This window comes from Felis catus, chromosome B4, assembly GCF_018350175.1.
Source record: "Felis catus isolate Fca126 chromosome B4, F.catus_Fca126_mat1.0, whole genome shotgun sequence".
Lineage (NCBI taxonomy): Eukaryota > Metazoa > Chordata > Mammalia > Carnivora > Felidae > Felis > Felis catus.
This window is the reverse complement of record NC_058374.1, coordinates 4,640,823-4,662,502: the sequence shown is the minus strand read 5'-3', so window position 1 is coordinate 4,662,502 and position 21,680 is coordinate 4,640,823. Positions and strand designations below refer to the sequence as shown.

General features: G+C 41.6%; 1 long non-coding RNA gene across 2 annotated transcripts in view; it reads right to left on the bottom strand.

Moving 5' to 3' along the window:
- Nucleotides 1-249: 249 nt before the first annotated feature.
- The window catches only part of LOC109501280, a 128,062-nt gene continuing 106,631 nt past the window's right edge, over nucleotides 250-21,680 (bottom strand). Inside the window, exons 3-4 of one of the 2 annotated variants that reach the window (XR_006600248.1) lie at nucleotides 14,553-14,694; nucleotides 250-3,093 (exon numbers count right to left, since the gene is read on the bottom strand). This is a non-coding gene — a long non-coding RNA (uncharacterized LOC109501280). Of the gene's footprint in view, nucleotides 3,094-11,342; nucleotides 12,995-14,552; nucleotides 14,695-21,680 lie in introns of those variants that run through there. The other variant, XR_006600249.1, reaches the window with a different exon arrangement.

Sequence of the window (21,680 nt, the reverse complement as noted above, 5' to 3'; positions counted from 1 at the left end):
ACAATCCCCAGAAGATTCAGGAGACACTAAAGAACATTCAGCAGCCAAAGGCCACTCTCAGACACAAATACAAAATGCACACTGGTGTTATTCCACGTCCCTGCGACCATCACCAGGGCTTTCTTTTCCTTTATTGGCTCTGCTCTGACGTTCAGGGGAAAGTGAGGACTAGCAGAGTAAGTAATAAATCACACAGAGTCGTCATTTATCTATTGGATCTATTACCATTCATATTTAATGTAGCCCATACTTGACTTTTAAAGGTTGCTTTTTTTTTTTTTAAATAAAGGAGCTCAGCTTCCATTTTCAGTGACATCCACAGAGTGCACTGTGGATTCGCTCATTCTCTGTCTGTGTCGGTCAGGCACACATTGGGATTTTGAGTTGCCCTGAGCACTGGCTGTGGTGGGTGGTGACTTAACTCCTTGGCCAAGTCTCCCGAGCGCTTAACTGCTTTACGCTCCAGTGTTGATGGGTTTGAAACCCAGTCTGTTTCTTGTTCTGTATTCTCTTTCTGGGAAGTACAAGGAGGTGGTCTTACAAGAAATAAATAAAAATAGGCAGCCCTCCCTCCAAAGAAAAGCCCCCTCCCCGCCCCTGCATTCAACTCATCATGGGGCAAAACCATAAGTTTCTGGCAAAATATCTACTAACTCCCAGATAGATTATCTGCTGGACATTTGTTTTTCTTCTTTTTGGAACAGAAACACCCATCAAATGGAAGAATGGTTCAGGATAACTCTTAGCTGGGAAAGGGTCAGAGGACTTGATATCACATCTTTATAGCCTCTCTCTAACACCTGATTAAGAATTGTGAGTCTTCTCTTATTTTCTTTCTTTTGCCTTTTTACAAAGCATTTGCTAAAGCGTTTATGTATTTTCACGAATTCATAGGTTTTATCACTTCAAGGTTCAGGTCAGCCTCTGTGATATAATAGGTATGTTTATATCTGGCAATGGAGATATTTGGTCACATAATAGCAGTTTGACTAAAATGATTTTGTAACATGTAAGCTGGTTTTGGGCCCATGTGCCATGCTTTTTGTTAGTTCTTACCTTGCACTACAAAGGCTCCATAACTCAGAGACAGTTAGTGAGAATCAAGGTCAGAAAACCACTAGTCTCTCTTGTGTACAAACATAACATGATTTGGATTTGTAATTCAGGACAAAAGAGAATTTAAAAGATGGGCATTTAAATGAAAATGTTAATCCATGAGGTCTCAAATTCCATCAGCTATAGATAATCTGTCTGCTCAGAAACCAAAACACCATTTATATACCCACATCAGAGTTCTCTGCCTTAATTCTGAAACAACGGGAGCTCATTTCTACTTGCGTTGTGTGGCAGACTCTGCTGTCTGCCTCATGGGTTCCTGCCCCACTGTCATGGCCTTGTTCCAGCCTCACCTCCTCCTGGAAGGCCTCCAAGATCCCTCCAGTTACGTAACTGCTATGATCACCCATCTAGAAAGCAGTAATTATTCAAGGATGGCATGAAGTGTTCACATGTCCTTTTGCAGACGATCACCCACTGGCCGCATATGATTCTAGAGTTCAGTCAGTTCACAAAGCTAACTACAGAACTGCAGTCACTCGTAAGTACTCAGTATTTGTGTTGATTAATTTATTTTACAGAGTGAATCTTGATATACTCAAGAGATAGCACTACAAGTGGGGAACAATCATTTTAACGTCGTAGAGGAGGCAAAATTTCACCTCTACCCTCGTAGGTTTTCACTGGGGCTTGAGAATTCACACAAGACGGATCGGCAGGAGGGACGCTCACAGGGTCATTTAGTCTAAGTTTTACGTGACATGCAGCCTTCACACGGGATGAAGACCCAAAGGAGAGGCAAAACCCAAAGGCTTTTGCACCAGGCTGAACAAAGGGAGGAAGTTTTGGAAAAGTGACTAAACATTCAAGGACGCTAAAGGAAGACGAGATCATATCACCAAGGGCTGTTTGTATAGAGTTCTCTCGGCTTCAACTGCCCGTCCCTGATGACGGGGACATCGCCCGTGTGGGATCTTTTCTCCTGCTTCCAGGAGGACGAAGGGGAGGTCAGAGCATCCTTCTTGGGCCTGATGTTTTCCAAAACAGTCCTTATGCCCCAGTGGCACGTTTTCGGTGGCATATCCTGCCACCCTTCAGTAGCTTACCAAAAATAAAAAGAGAATGCGGAAGTATATCAATTACTTTTCTTTGCCCTCTTTTGTGTCTTAATTTGTTTTTTATCACTGAATGAATATGTGCTATTTGTGGATACTGTTTCTTGCCAGACCACCTCAATTTAAGTTTGAACCCAGTTAATTCTGGCCAGTAGATTTAATTTGCTCTTGACTTGAAAGTGCCTCCACGTCGTAGCCAAGGGCTATCTGAAGCCCCTTCCATCTCATTCTGAGGGTCATGGTGAAGACAACTTGCTCCCCCAGCGGGTTCTGACAAGATTTCTGGAATGAGGAGGACAGATGTCCAGGCTGGAGGTTCTGCCTTGATTGGACATCTGGCCCTGAGTCTGCTGTGGAGCAGGAGCCCTGAAAAAGTCTCTCCAGGGATCTGGAAGCCAAACCCTGTCAGGAAGCAGTCCTCCCGGAGGCCGCTATGAAATGCCCTGACCGTGGGGCTGTTGTCTGCAAGCCCGAAATGGAACCGCTACCTGGTACAGTCCTTCTGGCCACCCGTAGTTGCCCTGGACAGCCTGTCCCCACTGGCTGTGCCTGCAGCTGCCCTGTCACACTCATCTTGTCTCCAGAACTTTCCTTCTGGGCAGGTAGGACTAATCTAAGAGCGTGGCCGCGTGCGCCCCGTGGAGGCTTATGGTTCTCCAGTCATGTCTGATTTCTTGTGAAGACAGACACACGGAGCTGGGCTCCCTAAGCCCATATGGGCACAACCGTGAGATCAGCAACATCGGAGGAGCCTCCTGCTTTCTACCTCTCCCGCAGAGTAGGTCTTCATGCCAGGTACAGAGTAGGAGGTGAGTAGTGAAATTATGATCATTCCTGGCTCTGGGATCTGACATCATACGGTCCACAACCCTCTCTGGTGCTGACTTTTATGATGCCTATTAATTCCTATTTTATGCGATAGCTGTGGAGAGTAAGTAGGGTAAATCATGTGAAACATTGAGTACAAAACCTGCCATGTGGTGAGTCTTCAAATCTTAGTTTTCTTCCTTAAAATACAGCAATACAAAGTAACTGAGTTTACTTTTAGAGTTAGCATTGCAGCTTGGTTTCTTCTGCATTTTTGTTTAGGCTGGTATTTATTATCATTTATGTTTTGCAGCTTTATTGAAGTGTAACTGATATTCCATTAACTGCACATATTTTAAGTGTGAAATCATTCTCATAATCAAGATAATGAGCACATCTGGCTCCCGCCAGATTTCTTTGTGCCTGTCTGTGGTGCCTCATACACCCCCTTCCCTGCTCCCCTCTCTCGCCCCTCTTCAGAGAGCCACCAATCTGCTTTCTGCCACTGTACGTTAGCGTGTACTTTCTGTGTTTATAGAAATGGAGTTACACAGCCTGTACTCTTTTTCGGGATCACTTTTTTTCACTCAGCATAATTATTTTGACATTCATTGACTTTGTTGGGTGCATCAGTGATTTTCATTTCTGAACAGGATGCCATTGTATGGATATGCAATGTATTTATGTGTTAATCTGCTGATGGACATTTGGGTGGTTTACAGTTCTGACTATCACAAGTAAAGCTACTATGAACATTTGTAGATCTAAATGTAAGAGTTAGACGCATAAAGATTCTAAAAGAAAACATAGGGGAGAATTAGCGACTTTCAATTTGGCAAATATTTCTCAATTATAAATAAAAAGCAAGGATTATGAAGGAAAACACATCAAGAAAGTGTGCCTATCAGAAACAAAAACTTTTGCTCCTCAGATGACACTTAAAATGAAAAGGTAAGCCACACACTAGAAGAAAATATGTGTGAAAAATGTATGTCCAAGAGAAAATCTGTATCTGGAAAATATAAAGAACTCTTACCAGAAGACAAAATAATTAGAGCAGAAGACAAAATAATTACAAAAAAAAGGCGAAGATTTGAAAAGACACTTCACCAAAGATTGTATAAGGATGGCTAATTAACACATGAAACAATGTTAAGCATATTTCATCATTATGGAAATACAAGTTAAGACCACAATAAGAGGCCCCTACATGCCCACTATAATGGCTAAGTTAAAGAGTGATCATACCACATGTTGATGAGGATGTGGGCAGCAGGAGCTCTCTGCTGCTGGCGGGCACGTAAAATGGTACATCTGCCTTGAAAAATGTTTGGCAGTTCCTTAGAAGTTAAACATAAACCTAGCATATGACAAAGCCGTTCAATTCCTAAGCATCCACCCAAGAGAAAAGAAAGCATATGTCTCTCCTAAGACCTGTAGCGTTAAGTTAAAAGGAAAGAAACTGAGCTCAACCTACAGAAACCAACATCTTGAAGAGTGATGGAGGCTTCATAATACACCCCAGTCCCTCAAAGCGTCATTTAAAATTTTGTAACAAGAGAACACCTTCATTTTCATCTGTTGTTTTTTAAAATGTGGTAGAAACCAAGAGCTGTTAGAAATTATGCTGTAAAGGGAAGAAGTGCTATGGAAACAGAAGGAAAAAACCCCAGGGGTGCTCAGTCAGTTAAGTGTCCGACTCTTGGTTTCGGCTCATGATCTCACAGTTCGTGGGTTTGAGTCTGTGTTGGGCTCCACTCTGACAGTGTGGAGCCTTCTGGGATTCTCCCTCTCCCTCTCTCTCTCTCTCTCTCTGCCCCTCCTCTGCTCTCTCTCTCTCTCTCTCTCAAAAATAAATAAACTTGAAAAAAAGAAGGAAAAAACGCCAGAAGACACTATGTAGCACTAAGAAATGGATTTCAGAAAGATACATGCTCGTAAACACATCAACAAATAAAATAGCTTTGAGACATATATACTAACCCCATAGTGTTATTCAACTCAGTAGTCCTAAAATATCCAAGGGTAGTTTGCAGACACAGCTCATTGGGGAAATACACTGTGGTAGAGCAGTACTGACTTCAAGATGAGGTCTGGGTTCTAGGTCCAGCCATGTGACCTTTGGCAAGTCACTGGCCTGGCCAGCATTCAGCTCTGTGTCAGGCTTGTATGACCCCTACCGTGTCTTCCAGTTCAACGATACTGGTTTTCCAGTGAACTGGCTCTCCCTTTTGTAAAATCTACCATTTGGGGTATCACGTTTCTAAGAACTGAAATCTTTGGTCATTGGTGCTGTTTCTACATCATTATAACATCATTGCTGCCACCAAACTGAGGAAGATGGGAATTGCCACTGATACCTGGAATGGCCATTTCAAAGACAAACCTTTTAAAGACAATCTTAAATACATAAGTGCTTTATATAGAAGCCCTACATGATGTATAGAAGTAAACTCTGATTTGGCCTATGCTTTGAGAACTTTGGACAAGGTATGTTAATTCAATATATATATATATATAATTCAACATATAATTGAATATAACCATGGATAGTATATGAAAGACACAAAAGCATGGGTGCCTGGGTGGCTCAGTTGGTTAAGCATCCAACTCTTGGTTTCGGCTCAGGTCATGATCTCAATGTTGCGTGAGGTCAAGCCCCTTGTCGAGCTCTGTGCTGACAGTATGGAGCCTGCTTGGGATTTTCTCTCTCTCTCTCTCTCTCTCTCTGCCCCTCCTCCATTCACGCTGTCTTTGCATCTCTCTAAAAAAAATAAATAAACTTAAAAAAATATCTATACAAAAGCAGCAAACCCCTTCCCTTGCTTTCAGTCATTCATGCACTATATTAAGCTGTGTGATTCACACCCCAATTGACAGCTACTAAGTAAACTCTTCTAGAAACATGAAATCTTAGTCTAATAATTCTCCCCATATGTTTCTGGCAAATAAATAATTGAGGCTTAAGAGAAATGGTAGCTCTGCTCTCATTTCAAAAGAACAAAGACTTAGTATCCATTTCCACTCTTAAAAGGATTATTCACAACATAGATCACTTAACATTGAAGGAAGCCAGTATTAAGATTTCCTTTTAATCTCACGGTGCTCGTAAAGTAGTTCAGGCCTATTTCCACACATCTGCAACTTAGATGTAGATGCACCACGTCCTCTAAAGATGTAACCCTCCCATTCTCGTGCTTTAAAAATTTCCAAAGGACTGCCAGCAGCTGTTTGGGCCAACTCAACTGGCTAATCAGCCGATAGCATTGGCCCAAGTCGATGGAAAGAGAAGGACAAGTCCGTCTTTGCTGTTGGACAGCAAGCAGGACAGGAATGAGACACCACCATGCGCCTGGTCATTTTGTTGGAAGCTTGCTTGGGCAATAAGGAATCTGGGCAAACCATGGGAAGCACAGTTCCTTCTTCATTAAGAGGAACCATGACGGAACAAAGGGCACCGTTGAGTGAGGCGGAGCGCAGGAGGCAGGTGGTGCCTCCACCGCCCCCGTGGCCCTGCCCACCCTCCCGAGCACACCCGGAGGCCGCGGCCCCAACCAAAACACCAACATGCCTTCCTGAAGGACAAACAGAGCAACTGAACGAGGCCCAGATATGAACTGGTCTGAGTTTCAGTTCTCCTGATATAAAATGAAGAAAATAAAGACACCTTGAACACATGCAGGCATATTGAGAAGACTTTTCTTTGACTACCTGCTTCGATGACCCCAGAGAGCCCAGCAAACCTGGTCGGCACCTGCTTTGTGTCTTCATAAGAAGGACTCACCTCCATTTCTGCCCCCACCTCCTGCCTAGATCACTTCCGCGAGCGTTGTTTGTTCAGCCTGTAGCCTGTCCCCATTTGGCAGTAATAATCTCTCTAAGTTTGACAAGATTTAAGTAATTTCAAATTGTTTTCAAGGCTTGCTTTCAACTCATGTTTTAAATCGCAGCATACGAAGCATGTAAAACACTTGTTTCAATGAGAACATGATGCTTGCACTTAGTATTTACACAATATGAAATAAATCATGTCAGAATTAATAAGGTCTAATTCTATTAATGTCAGAAAAGATTAACGTAGGTTCTCTCTTCTAAGCAGACTTACCCGATTCTCTTTGAATTATTCCTGACAGTGTTAAAATTAGACTAAGCCTACAAATAAAATAGGCCAGCAAATAAATTGAAGTAATAAATTAAGACGCTGTGTAAATAAAGGTATCTGTGGTAAAAGGAGAAGATTTGATTGAAAACCCTTAGTAGGTCTGTCATCGACGATGCACTTACTCGTCTCTGTCCCGGTGCTTCTAGCTGTCTCTGAATTGCGTTTGTTTTCTTTGTGTGTTGTGTATTAAATGAAATTTTCATACTTGGGATGAGAGAGTTAATGATAATTAGAAGAGGCATACCAAAGCAAGGGGTGTGATTTAACAACAATGACAAAAGAGGTTTCGCTCCTCGGGTGGGAAGCCATCCTGATTCGAGGGAGCTAAAATGTGCACATAAACCTCATGAGTTTGCGTGGTTAGAGAGAACGTGCACGGGGTGGTGGGGCGGGGGGTGGTTGACTGGAGTTATCCCTTTTATTTCTGTCTTGGTTTCCTCCTACAAATTAGTGCTCATGGACAGGTGTTCTTGTAAGAAGAGGGAAAAAGAAGATGTCTCTGATTTAACCTTTTGCTGACCTTTTTCTATCCAGCCTTGTAAACGCACTGCTTTTAAACAACAACAAAGAGTTATTACCTAAAAATATGGTTAGTACTCCCACGGGTAGTAAATGATATTATTCCTATAATTCACTGAGAGAAACACAGATCAAGCTGGAGGCAGAGGGCAGGACTGGCAAGGAAAGAGAAGAGGCAAAGTTGTCTGAAACAGTGTAGGACAATGTAAGAACAATATATGGGCTTAAACTACCATGTTCTTAAAGAACAAATATTTAAAATAAAGAAAGTATTTATTTATTTTGAGAGACAGAGAGCAGGGGAGGGGCAGAGAGAGAGGGAGACTATCCCAAGCACGCTCCACGCTGTCAGCACAGAGCCCGACGTGGCGCTCGAACTCACGGACCGTGAGATCATGACCTGAGCTGAGATCAAGAGTCGGACACCTAACTGACTGAGCCACCCAGGCGCCCCTGCAATACCGTGTTCTCAAGGGGCAGAGTACTTGACAGAGGGTATTATGGATACAAGCACGTTAGCTATTATGCATTTATATTATTAAAGGTATGTACTATTTAAGCTTAGTGTATATGGTGTTTATTTAAATTTCCTGGGGAACTTGGTGTAAGATTTACAACCCGTGAGCAGAAGTTAATCAACTCAGAGGAAAGTTTTTTTTCTAATAATGAAATAGAAGTAAGTCATCTTTTATTTCCCCCCAAGGAACATGGTTTGGAAACTGTGGGTTAATACACGGATCCAAACGTTCTGCGGAAAGGAATGAAAGGTGGACCACAAAGATGATCACTGCCAGGTGCATGTGGAAGTTCAACCTCATGATGTACAACTGCAACGTCAACTCTCCCCGAAGGACTCAACTAGCACCGTGGGGCGCGTCGGGCGGGGGGGGGACCTGCCGGGCTGGCAGGTGCGAGCCGGAAGCGCTCTCTCCACGGAGGAGGTGCTGCTGGGGCACTGGGGTCCGTCAGACGTTTACTCCGAGCACAGCACTATTCCCGAAACTCTAAGTGACAGGGAAGGACACTCGAGAGTAGCCCGGCCCTCGTTCAACTTACAAACAGATAGAATAGAGAAGACTTAGTGTATAAAAATTTGTGATGAGAATTAGCAAAAATGACTCCCGCAAGCCAGTGCCGGGGATGAGGCGCTGAGGACAGTTGCTGTAGGGAATTTCAAGGTTAAGGCGCTTCGGACATGATGGAAAATTAGGATGAGAGCACACAGATGGTGAGTGAGCAGGGAAAGCTCCTAGAAACACATATTTAATGTCAATAGAGTAAATAAATGATGCTTCCTGAATGGAATGTGTGTCTGTAAAGTGACGTTCCACACGGGGGTTTTATAGTAGAGCCAGACTGGAAACAATCCAGGCCTCCAATAACAGAAAAACAGCATAAAAAGGAGTATTTTACTCATGTCATGTAATTATGTAGTAACTGATAATTATGTTTTCCATAATAACACTATTTGATACTTTAGAAAAATCTCATTATATAGACTAAGTGAAAATAAAAATCAGGATACAAAACTTTATGTGAAGAATATTATTATTTTATTTTAAGCACGCAAGAATTATTTCTGGATCAAAACGTCAAAGTGACCACTGCCTGCAATCCCCCCCACCCCGTGTCCATGCACACACAGCACATATGCACATATAACGTGTCCGTGTTGTGTATACACACATTTGCACGTGTATACACAGGCACACATCACACAACTATGCATGGCCACACCACGCGCTCGTACACATACACAGCACGCGTGCACACAGGCCATGCACACACAGGACACACACACACACACGCGTGCATACAAATACACAGCATATTTCACACGCATGTGCACACCACTAGCTTTATCTTTAGACTTTTGTGCCAGGGCCTGGTGGGGTGGATTGCGACTTGACCCCTTTGGGCAAAATTGGGTTTGATAGGAATGCGGCTGTGCTGTCTGGTGATTGGGACAGGCCACCCGTTCCATTCCTACACCACCGACCCTATGTGAATGGAAATGGACCAAGGCAGGGGCACTTGGTAGACTAGCACTTTGACAAGCACAGTAGCCAAACCAGATGTCCCTTCCAAAAATGGACACGTTTGGGTAAAAATAAAAGACAAACAGAGAAAAGGAAGACCAGCAGCTGAGGGTAAAAGCATAAATAAATGGGTTATGCAATGAGGCAAATCTAATGTATTGATGCTTTATGAGAGGCTCAGAGAAAGAGCTGACATTGTCTTGTTCAATTGTATCAGATCCCTGCAGGAGTGAAGCTTCATGTTGCCAAGATCACCACTGCTCTGGAAACCAGAAAGGTCAAACAGAAGCCAAAAAAAACCCCCAAACCCCAAAACTGGTGACATCACTGAGGGAGACGTTTTGGTCACATGATGGCGATGAGCTCTGACAACTGTTGGTGACTCAGTGGGACTCTACCAATGGGATGCTCTACGTGCAATCCTGGTATTGTTGGGGAGATTGTGATTACTGATACTGGTGGTCACGTGTGCCAGGAAGTTAAGCCAAAGTCACCTCAAGCTGTAGTAGTACCGATAACATTGTTAGTACCAATGGAAACACCAAGGGAAAATACCTGGCCTCACCAAGAACCGGATTTAGCTAACCATCAGCTGACTTCTGTGCTAAATGGCACGGCTCTTACGGTTTGCTTCCCTCTCTGTTTTTATCCTATTTTATTTTTCATTCCCTTTCCCTATGTTCATCTGTTTTGTTTCTTAAATTCCACATACCAGTGAAATCATATGGTATTTGCTTTCTCTGACCGACTTATTTTGCTTAGCATAATGCATTCTAGTCCCATCGATGTTGGTGCGAAAGGCGAGATTTCATTCTTTTTGATCTCTGAGTAGTATTTCATTGTGTATATATGCCACATCTTCTTTATCCATTCGTCAGTCAATGGACATTGGGGCTTTTTCCATAATTTGGCTATTGTTGAAAGTGCTGCTATGAACATCGGGGTGCATGTATTCCTTCAAATCGGCGCTCCTGTATCCTCTGGGTAAATTCGTGGTAGTACGATTGCTGGGTCACAGGGCGGCTCTATTTTTACTCTTTTGAGGAAACTCCGTACTGTTTTCCAGAGTGGCTGCACAAGTTTGCATTTTCAACAACAGTGTAACAGGGTTCCCCTTTCTCCACATCCTTGCCAACATCTGTTGTTTCCTGAGTTGTTAATTTTAGCCACTCTGACAGGTGTGAGATGGTATCTCATTGTGGTTTTGATTTGTATTTCACTGAAGATGAATAATCTTTTCGTGTGTCTGTTTGCCATCTGGATGTTTTCTTTGGAAAAGTGTCTTCTATTCATGCCTTCTGCCCATTGTTTCACTGGGGTGATTTGTTTTTTGGGTGTTGAGCTTTATAAGTTCTTTATAGATTTTGGATACTGATCCTTTGTCCAATATATCATTTGCAAAGATCTTCTCCCATTTCATTGGTTTTTGTTGTTTGTTTCCTTCACTGTGCAGAAGGTTTTTACCACGATGAGGTCTCAATAGTTCAATTTTGCTTTTGTTTCCTTTGCCTCTGGAGATATATCTAGTAAGAAGTTGCTGTGGCTGAAGTCAAAGTGGTTGCTCCCTGTTTTCTCCTCTAGGATTTTGATGATTTCCTATCTTGCATTTAGGTCTTTCATCCATTTTGAACTTATTTTTGTGTATGGTGTAAGAAAGTGGTCCAGATTCATTCTTCTGCATGTCACTGTTCAGTGTTCCCAGCACCATTTGCTGAAGAGACTGTCTTCTTCCCATCGGATAATCTTTTTTCCTTGGTCGAAGATGAGTTGGCCATACATTTGTGGGTCCATTTCTGGGTTCTCTACTCTGTTCCATTGAACATCTGTTTCAATGCATCTGTTTGTGTGCCAGTACCATAGTGTCTTGATGATTACAGCTTTGTGATACATGTGATACAGACTGAAGTCCAGAATCGTGATGCCTCCAGCTTTGGTTTTCTTTTTCAACATTACTTTGGCTATTTGGGGTCTTTTCTGGTGCATACAAATTGGCAAGGAAGAAGCCAAACTTGCACTCTTCGCAGACAGCATGTTACTCTATGAGAAAGCCCTAAAGACCAGCAAAAAGCTGCTAGAACTGATACATGAATTCAGCAAAATTGCAGGACATAAGATCAACATGCAGAAATGTGTCGCACTTCTATACCCCAATAATGAAGCAGCAGGAAGAGAAACCAAGGAACTGATCCCATTTGCAATCGCACCAAAACCCATAAAATACCTAGGAATCAACCTAAACAACGATGTAAAAGATCCGTATGCTGAAAACTATAGAGAACTTATGAAAGAAATTAGAGAAGACACAAAGAAATGGAAAAACATTCCATGCTCATGGATTGTAAGAATAAACATTGTTAAAATGTCCACACTACCCACAGCAAACTACACATTCATGTAGCAATCCCTAACAAAATAAACACTAGCATTCTTCACAGAGCTAGAATAAACAGTTCTGCAAAACTTCTTAATAAGGTCCAAACAGCAGTAGATCAAAGGGGAAAAGGAATTATCAAATTAGTACAAAATACAAAAAATTATGGCTTTATAGGATGAATCGCTTGTTTCTTTAAATTAATCCCTACCCAACATTGGATCCTCCGAGCATTAGGCATATGCAGAATGATACCATCGCTGTATCTTTCATATAAAATTTATACTAACTGTAGATCCTAAGACAAATGTGGTCATTTTTCTGTAAGAAAGCCAGAGACTCAACATCACTAAAGGCGGGCGAAGGGGAGTTGTGTAGTAAAGAACCAACCATACCCAGAGAGGGTGGGCCTTTGCCCTGGGCTCCTAGAAGGTCATCTCTAAGCCCCTGGAATGTCCTGTCTGATAGAACTATCTCTGTTTACCTGGGGCCTTGGCCACACTGATAGCCTAAGGGCAATTTTTCATGGGGGCTATGAGCCATGTGGTATCAGCTCAAGTTCAGCCTTGAACACCAAGGTTCTTTCTGAACACCAAGGTTCAGAAAGCTTCCCTGGTTGGCAAAACTCCATGGTGTTGTCACATGTCATTGCCGGGAGAAGCCAGCCCTGCCCACAGTTCCATGGGACAGGACGGCGGGAAGCTCTAGGCCTGGGAGTATCCTGGTCACTGCTCCCAGACCACTCTTCTGCTGGCTGATTTTAATCTCTTTCCCTTTGCTATGACAAACCACAACTCTCAGTATAACAGCTTTCAGTGTGAGTTCTAGCAAATTATCAATCCTGACTGTTGTCTTGGGGGGACCCAGAACTTACAGTTGGTGTCAGAATGGAGGGAAGCAGTCTCACTTTGGCAGAGTGCTGACTCTGTAGAAATACACACAATCATTTATGGAGTATTCGTACCAAAAATACATTAAAGTTGAATGTAACTGTGAGAAACAATTAGATCCAGAATGTGCGACAGTTAATGAAAACAAACAGGCTGAAACTTTAATTATGTCAGCAATCTGAAATCAGGTACCAAGAAAGTGGAAAGAACTCTTCTAGTCTAAAGAGTTCATACATCATTCAGTGAAAGAGAGAAAATGTTTCTCCTAACCATGGAACAAAAGTCTTTTGTTTCAGACACTTTAGGCCAATGTGAGTGTCATGTCCATCCCTGGACCACTGGGATGTACCAGTGGGTTGCTGGTATGGCCTGATGTAAACCTGGATTTGGATGCAGTCCTGGCAGAGTTGATGGGGCTGCTCTGGTTTCTTAGTCTATTCAGAGACCACCCCCGAACTGAGATGAAGTTGTGTTTCCTTATCACCTATGTTCTATGCAGGAAAAGGAGTAACAACACTGTCCAAGGCATACACATACTTTGTCCGGATTTTGGGTGCAAACACAGCAAAACAGTAAATTTAGGCCCCCTTCTCCTGAAACTCAAGTTGGACTACAAGCATGGAGATATGTATAGAAGTTGGACTTCAACTGCAGAGACCTAACTTTGCTTTCATATAGCTCCTCATGACCCACATACCCTGAAGAGATGACGGACAAATAGTAGCTCCTTGTAAGCCACCAATTAGCGCTGCTTGGAATATCACTTTCTATATTTTATACGTACTCCTGCCTGAGATATTGTTGATGTGGATGGAAAATATCTCCAGCCATGAGTACCATGCTTCATCATGAAAGATGCCCCCCTGTCCAACCACGGGTGGTCGAGAGCAAGATTCAGATGTGTTTTTAATTTCTAGAGCCAGTGTAACCAACTGGAAATATCTCTTTTACTTTCTGGTATCCAGTTTTTTAAAAGTTCTACTTCCTTGGATCACTTTCTATTTTATTCTGTTATTTTTAGAATCACAGAATTGAAGCTACAGAGGTCATTTCAGTGGCCATTATCAATCGGGATGTGGACAACACATAAGTCAAACCAATTACATACCCTTCTGCAGACGCTGGTGGCAAAAGGGTAGTCCTCTCCTTGAGCAGGGGTGAGAGGCACTTCTGAGAGCAAGGATTGACCCAGACTGTGTTTGGCCAGGGAGGCTACAAGTCAGCACTGGGCAATGACTGTTAGTTTTGACCTGGTCATGACTTTCTCTGGAGTTACCAACCCATCTTGATAACTGCCGCTTTTTCTCTACTTCCTTTTCGTGCTATATAGAGCTCCAGAGGTTAATTGATTTGTCTGTATCTCTTAAGTCATGGAGACATCCTATTGCTAGAGCATTTCCTAGAGTTTCAAGTACACATTTCTGTATTTTCTTAGTTTGTATTCTGCTTTACAGTCCTTCCTTTCATACAGGTAAATGAATACTTGAATTAAAACTCTGGCTAAACAGACAAAAAGTAAAAAATTGCTTTCTTGAGAAAAAATCATATTGCCATCCTTCCAAGATTACATGCTACTGCCAGCTCAAGACCCACCTGTGTGCAGGCCAGGCTCCTGACTGTCGAGTTCTTTGCTCAGCGATGCCTTGTCACTCGAGAACCAGTCTTACTTGCCTTCTTGATGGAATACGTGATGTGGTGTCCTTCACATTCCGAAGGCCCCTTATTTCTGGATAGCCTGCAAAACATTTTCCTTAGACATTATTCTCAAAATTCGCATCGTAAGGCTGCATGGCCTAGAAAACAGATCGGAGGCCCGATGTGACCCGTGTGTCATCACATACATGACACAGCCTAACTTGTTACGGACACTCAGATGATCTTGGGATCTAAAATCTTAGGATTTTAAAAATAACAGAAGAAAGTAAAAGCGATTCAAGAGAGTAAAACTTCTAAAAAAATTGAAAGCAAGTAAACGAGATGTTTCTAATATGTAAGATTGGATCTAGGAATTAAAAACACATCTGAAACACAAGTAATATTAAAAACAGAAGTGAAATTAAGAAGGAAGGAAATCACTTAAAAAAAACAGCAGGAATATCTCAATTTAAGTAGTCAAGTACTTGGTGAGACCATACCCATGAAAGAATCTACAGATGATCAGCAAATGAATATAATGTTTTAGACACATGAATCTAGGACTGCAGCGAGGAATGCTGTGGTTAAGATGTTGAAGTCAGAAATGATAGGTGTGTTGCCAGCAACGCACAAGTCCAATAGCTTTTAAGGAATCTATGGTATTTACTTCACAATATAATATGAAATTAAAATACAATGGCCATTAAGCTGAAGTATTTTGTTAGAAAAGAAATCCAGATTTCGGTCATAGCAGTTTGGGTAATTTTGTCTCTGATTAGCCTAGAATAAACTGGCTTTATTTTTTAATTACAGAAAATAGGCTTATTTTTCTTTGTTTTGATAAAGGAAAAAAAAATCAACACGATCAAGCCTTAAAATATTGTCTGAAATTCAATACTAGGACTAAATATGCAGACTGAAATAAGAAATCATAAAAGTGGCCCATTTTCTTTTATTGGTGGATTATACATTCCCTATAAATTCTCAAAAGACAAGTAAATACCAATTTGTAATAGTTCACAGCTACAGAATGGAAAGCTGGTCATAAAAGAGAATGGAGCAGACATATGTAGCGTTTCCACGGGAACACTGAACAGAAGGATGAACTATGGGAGCAAAATCAATTCTGGAAAAGGCTTCCTAACCTGTCTAGGTGAACATCAAACAGTGACTTCTGCATCTGACAAACCTCAGTATCAATATTCACCACACAGTAGACTGCCACTCATTCCTTACTAGCATGACACAAAGTACAAAATACGAAAACCATTCCCATCTTTAGGGGAAGGATCAATTTTACCTGTGACTCGCTCAATCCTCTCCCTGATGTTCAATAACAGTTTATCCTTTTAAATGGTACTTAATTTAGCCTTAATTTATTGTCTGGTGAATGACGCTGGGCAAAACTGAATTCAGTAAGAACCCATCTTGCCTTCTTAGTCTGCATCCTTTCAAAGACGTTACAGCACCGATCACTGTAGCATTTTTAGCTTTACTTTTTCATGCAGTTTATTGAATGAAGACTACTAGAAAATCAAAGAATTAGTATAATCTGTTTCGAAAACCATATCAGGCTTCTGGTTGAAGGAGGAGGCATGAAGTGATCATGGGAACGATCGCTAAATGGATCGATTAAAAATGCATATATCTAAAGATGCCGGGAAGCATCCAGAAGCAGAGAGAAACGGGGAGGGTTGAAGCTCGAAAAATGAACTTGGAAGAAGGACGGAAAGATGTGACTTCGCAGTGCAGGCTCTGTGCTCAGCCTCTGTAGCTGTAAGTGCAGAAAAATGGTGGCGGGAGAGACCACGGTCCCGTTAGTGGAGGGTGCCAGGCAGGGGCACGCAGAGCTGGAAGTGAAGTTGGAAAAAAGTCAAGGGAGGATTCAGGGCAGCATGAGAACCACAGGAGGAAAAGAATCTATAATGAGTTAATGGGCCCCAAAGATCAAGAGGCAATGTCGTACCCAGTAAATAAAAACAAGATAGTAAGAATAAGGGAAAGTCAATACATGTGAAAGATGCGACAGGACCTGGGAACCAGGGAAAGAAATTGACAGTTCAATACAAGGGTGGGCTGACAAAGTCAGGACGATTTCTCTGAATTAGTGTAAGAATAAAAGAAGAGGAGAACTATTTTTAAAACAGGTGTATGTAATAAAATAGGAGTATTAAGCAGTTACATCCAGAATCCTGCTTATCTGTGCCTCTGTGTGTATGTGTGTGGGCATAGAGATGGACACAAATGCATTAAGAAAACACATGAGAAAAATCGCTGAACGGAAAAATTAAAAACCACCCCATTAAAAGCATACACAGCCCCCAGCAAAATGAACGCGATGGTTTAAACAGAGGTGTGCCTTTGTGAAATCTGAAAACACTAGGGCTGAAAAGACTCTAAGAGATTATAGAAAGAAAAATATGTTTTCCTGCAGAAACACACAATTCAAAACATGTTCATATCAACATACAACATACAAGTCAATGCACAATAGAAGGGAAATAACGGATTCCTCTCATGCCTCAAAAATACCGGTGGCCAAGAATACAATGGAATATGCCCTTCACATTGGGAAAGAAAATCATTTTCATCCTGGAAGTTTATGCTCATGAGATGTGAAGACTGAGAAGAAAATCAAGATCTCTTCTGACATGCAATGACTCAAAACCCTGACCCCTTGTGCACCTTTCTTTCAGAGCCTGGTTAGCTTTCCCCTGTGAATATCCCCCTTGCTAACCCTTCCACTGGAGCTCTCTTTGGTCATCTCTAAAATCTGTTTCCTCTCATCACTCGCCTGCGTCTCACCCAACCCCATTCCATGTAGCCTTCCTTTCTGTGTGCTCCCTGTGCAACACCCTTGCGTTTCTACGTCTCAGGGCGTCACTCTTCGTCTGGAAGCAGATCGCCATTCCACGGGCCTGTCCCAAACCTTTTCCGTGGCTTCCCACTGCACTCAGGAGATAACCACAATAGTCAAAGTAGCTAATGACAAGCTGGCATCGTAGCTGGGACTGAGCCTTTTTTAGAAGTGGAACCAAGTTCTCCCAAATCACCTGAGTCCCATAGTTGCAAACGTGATGTACTATCTCTGTTATTATTATTTGGAGCACATAAAGCTCTTTCTTTTTGCACAATCTTATCCATGTTCCTTACTCTGCCCAATGTATTGCTCGCCCAATTCTTATTCTAAGTCTTGTGCATTCAAACTTCCTGTCTTCCACTCTACTGGGCTTTTCATTAAAGCAGTACTCGTGCCCGTTTTTGACAGGAACATCCAGAATATCGCCTGATGAAAAGAGTGCTGAAGAAAAGGTGGCTGAAGAAATAAATCATCTGCTCTATTTGAGATCAAGATTGCTCTCTTTGAAGAAGTTAGGACGTGTGTTTTTATATGAATTGGAAACCAGACCATCTTGGGAAGGTTAGGGCTAATTTGAACAGCATATTGGCAAGATTCAAAACAGTCAAATGCTATTATAAAAATACTTGAACTTTACTTCCTTTTTTTTTTTTTATCATTTCCCCATCTTTCTCTTCTTTCTTTTGGTAGTTTTTGGGCATTTTTAAATTTAGTCATGATACATAGATTTGGCACTGACTCCAGTGACTTAGATAGCCATGTTCATCAGAGCTCTTCAGAGAAACAGAACCAACAGGAGGTGTATATTTATTTAAAAAGAGTATTTATTTTAAGGAATTTAAGGCTCACGTGATTGTGGACTCTTGGTGAGACCCAAATCTGCTGGGGCAGCAGGCTGGAGACCCAGGAAAAAGCTCCAATTTGCAGTCCGAAGGCAGTCTGCTAGAGAATCTAGGACAGCTGATGCTGCTTTACTCCAAGTCCACCAGCTTAAACGAAAATCTCATCCAAAAACACCCTCAAAGAAACATGCAAAACAACGTCTGCCAGATAACTGGGCATCGAGGCCCAGCCAAGTTGACGTACGGTCTCATTCTTATGATCAGTACCGCCAAATCACTGAAGCATGAGTTGCTGACATCACGGCCCTTCAACCCTGAACACTGCCTCATCGACCCCCCAAGAACAAAGCCTTACGGTGCGGTTATCAAATTCAGAAAACTGGTCATGACACAGTACTAGTATGTGATAAAGGATTACATTTGTATTTCGTTAGTTGCCCTATTGAAGTTCTTCCCCGGCATTTTGTTCCAGTCAACATGCAGTCAGGTATCACCTGTTTCATTAAAGCCACCATGTCTCTCTAGTCTTTTCCTGGGACAACCCCTCCATCTCTGCCTTTCCTGACACTCACATCTCTCGGGGTGTATTTGCAAATTGTCCACAGACTAGTGGATCTCGATTGCTTCTTTCTGACTAGACTCAGGGGCCGTTTCTTTGCTGGCAGTGATGTTCCCTGAAGTGTGTGCACTCAGCCCGTCTCACCCGAGACACCCCACTGTCCCATTCGTGCGTGGGAGGGTAGCTTCAGGCTCTGGGCTGTGGTGCTGTCTGCAAGTGTTCTCCAGTACAGTTACCAGTTCCTGGTGCCATGAATAAGCAATCTCTGGGGAGACAACTTGAGGCTCTTTGATTATCCTGTTCCCAACCAATTTTACCCAGTGGTTTCAGCATTCATTGATTACTCTTTCCCGGATCAATTATTACTACTGTGGTTGCTAAGGGGCAATGCGACTACCGCCATCATTCCTTCTGCATTTATTAGCTGGAATTCTACCATGAATAAGGAAGGCTTTCTCTCCCTACCTCCACCTTCTGAAGATAATTTAGTAAAATTAAATTATAAGATAGTGTATAAAACTTAATCAGTTTCATAAAGATTATGCTATGGCTAAACCAGGACAGACAGTAGATCCATGCCTGGTATGGATGGGTACGACCAAACCATTGACGCATGAGTTGTGTCACGTGGACCCCAGATGGAAAACTCAGTCTGAATTTAGTCCTGGTTCTACTGATAACATGCAGGGGATGTGTTAGTTAGGAAAATCACTCACATCTCTAAGTTTTAGTATTTGTACTTATCCAATCAGTGTTTTGGGGTTATTTAATATTAAAGCTTCCTTTTAGTTTTAATAGCCCATAGCTCTTGAAAAAAAATTCAGTCTTTGTGTGGCCTAAAGGATCTGTAAGAGAGGAAATCCCCCCTTCTCAGTCTTAATAACAGCCAGCTTGATTAACTGCAATTAGCCAAAAATTGGCAAAGAATTCTTAACCCCGTTAAGCTTATTTGGTTCTCATCAAACTTTTAAATTCACTTACTTTCCTGTTCCCTTGTCTATTTGAAGCTTATTTTCATAAGTGTTTCTCTTTGGCAACCATATTTGGAAAATGCACAGATTGAGCACCAGTGTGGGAGGAATTACACAGCTAAAAAACATTCCATGAAATGAACACGGGTATTTCAGTTTGCTTCGGGATTAATTATAGCCTTACAATTCCCACATGAAAGCAGTCTGTGGGTTAGAAGGTTGGGCTGAGAGAATTGTCATCCCAGTCATGACATTCAAGGGGAGTGATTTACTCAAACAAAATCTGTACCAATTTCAACCTAAACTTTTTAAAAAGCCATATAAGCATTAAGAAAAATGGCCTTAGATATGTTCGTAGCAAATTCTGCCCTATAAATTCTAAAACAATGAGAAAAATGTGGTTGAAAGCTGAAGGCTGACAAAATGTATAACCTTAGGAACCGTTCAGGAATGGTAATTTTAATGTCGTTACTAATACTTAACAAGAATCTACAGAGCGGAATGAAAAATCATTCTGCGGATAACATGGGGAATGTAAAATAGTTAGGCATATATCAAAAGTTTAAAGTTTCAATTTCATAAACACAAATATATTTGGTTGTTCCTCTTGATACTGTTTGGAGAATGAATTACATATACGATAGAACAATTTGTTACTTTCATGCTTGTCATTCTTAAATTGTAAATTGTAAATTGAAACGTATTGAGGAAGGTTTATAATTCCACTGTGATTTTCCTAGAAATAAAATATTAAAAAAATACATGATATATGGTCACTTTATCTATATCTATCATCTGTTTGATATGTATATGCATATGTGTACATAAATATATCTTTATAAATATATGAGCATAACAGACCATTTTTACTGAGTACTTCCTCGGAAAGGGGTGCTAAGCACTTCACATGAACGATGACTTTATATAAATTACATCATTTAATCTTTTTAACAATTCTAAGATATTTACTACCATTCTCCCATTTTGCAGTCAAGGAAATCAAGTCAAAAGTGATTGAGTAAGTTGTCCAGAACCAGACTATTAAGAAACGGTAGACCCTACTGGAGACACAGATCTTATGCAGCAAGTACTGTGTTTTTGCAGCTGACCCTTCAACAACACAGGGGTTGGGGGGTGCCCACCCCTCACACGGTTGAAAATCCACATGTAACTTTTGACTCTGGAGAAACTTAACTTCTAATAGCCTACTGTTGACCCAGAAGCCTCACCAATAACATAGCCGACTGACACATATTTTGTATGTCATATGCATTATATTGTACTCTTTACAATAAAGTAAGCTAGAGAAAAGAAAACGTTAGTAAGAAAGTCATAAGGAAGAGAAAGTATATTTGCAGTACCGTACTGTGTTTATTAAAAAAAAATCTGCATTGTAAGTGGTCCCGTGCAGTTCAAACCCATGTTGTTCAGGGACCAACTGTATTCTTAAAATTTAGTTAATCAAATGACTTGATATGGATGCATTTCACTTTTTCTTCCAAGGCATATTTAATACATATATACATATATACATATAATTTGCATGTCTTTATATTTACATACATGTGTCTGTATTTACACTGACAAAAAACACCGTGTACAAATCCACCTCCATCTGGGTTTCAACATTATGAGGAGCCCAGCCTTGCCACGCGGGCTGTCCCGTTTCACGCTCTGATGGGCTGTGGCTGCACTCTCTGGCGAAGCGTGGTTCTTTTGGTCATTATTAGCCTTCAGAGCGTCTAAGGCCCAAGGCTACGGGTCTGGGAAGCAAAACTCTTCCTAGAGATCTGTTAATGTAACTGTGTGAGGGGCTGCTCTTACTCGGCCCCATGCTTCCCAGGTCTTACTACT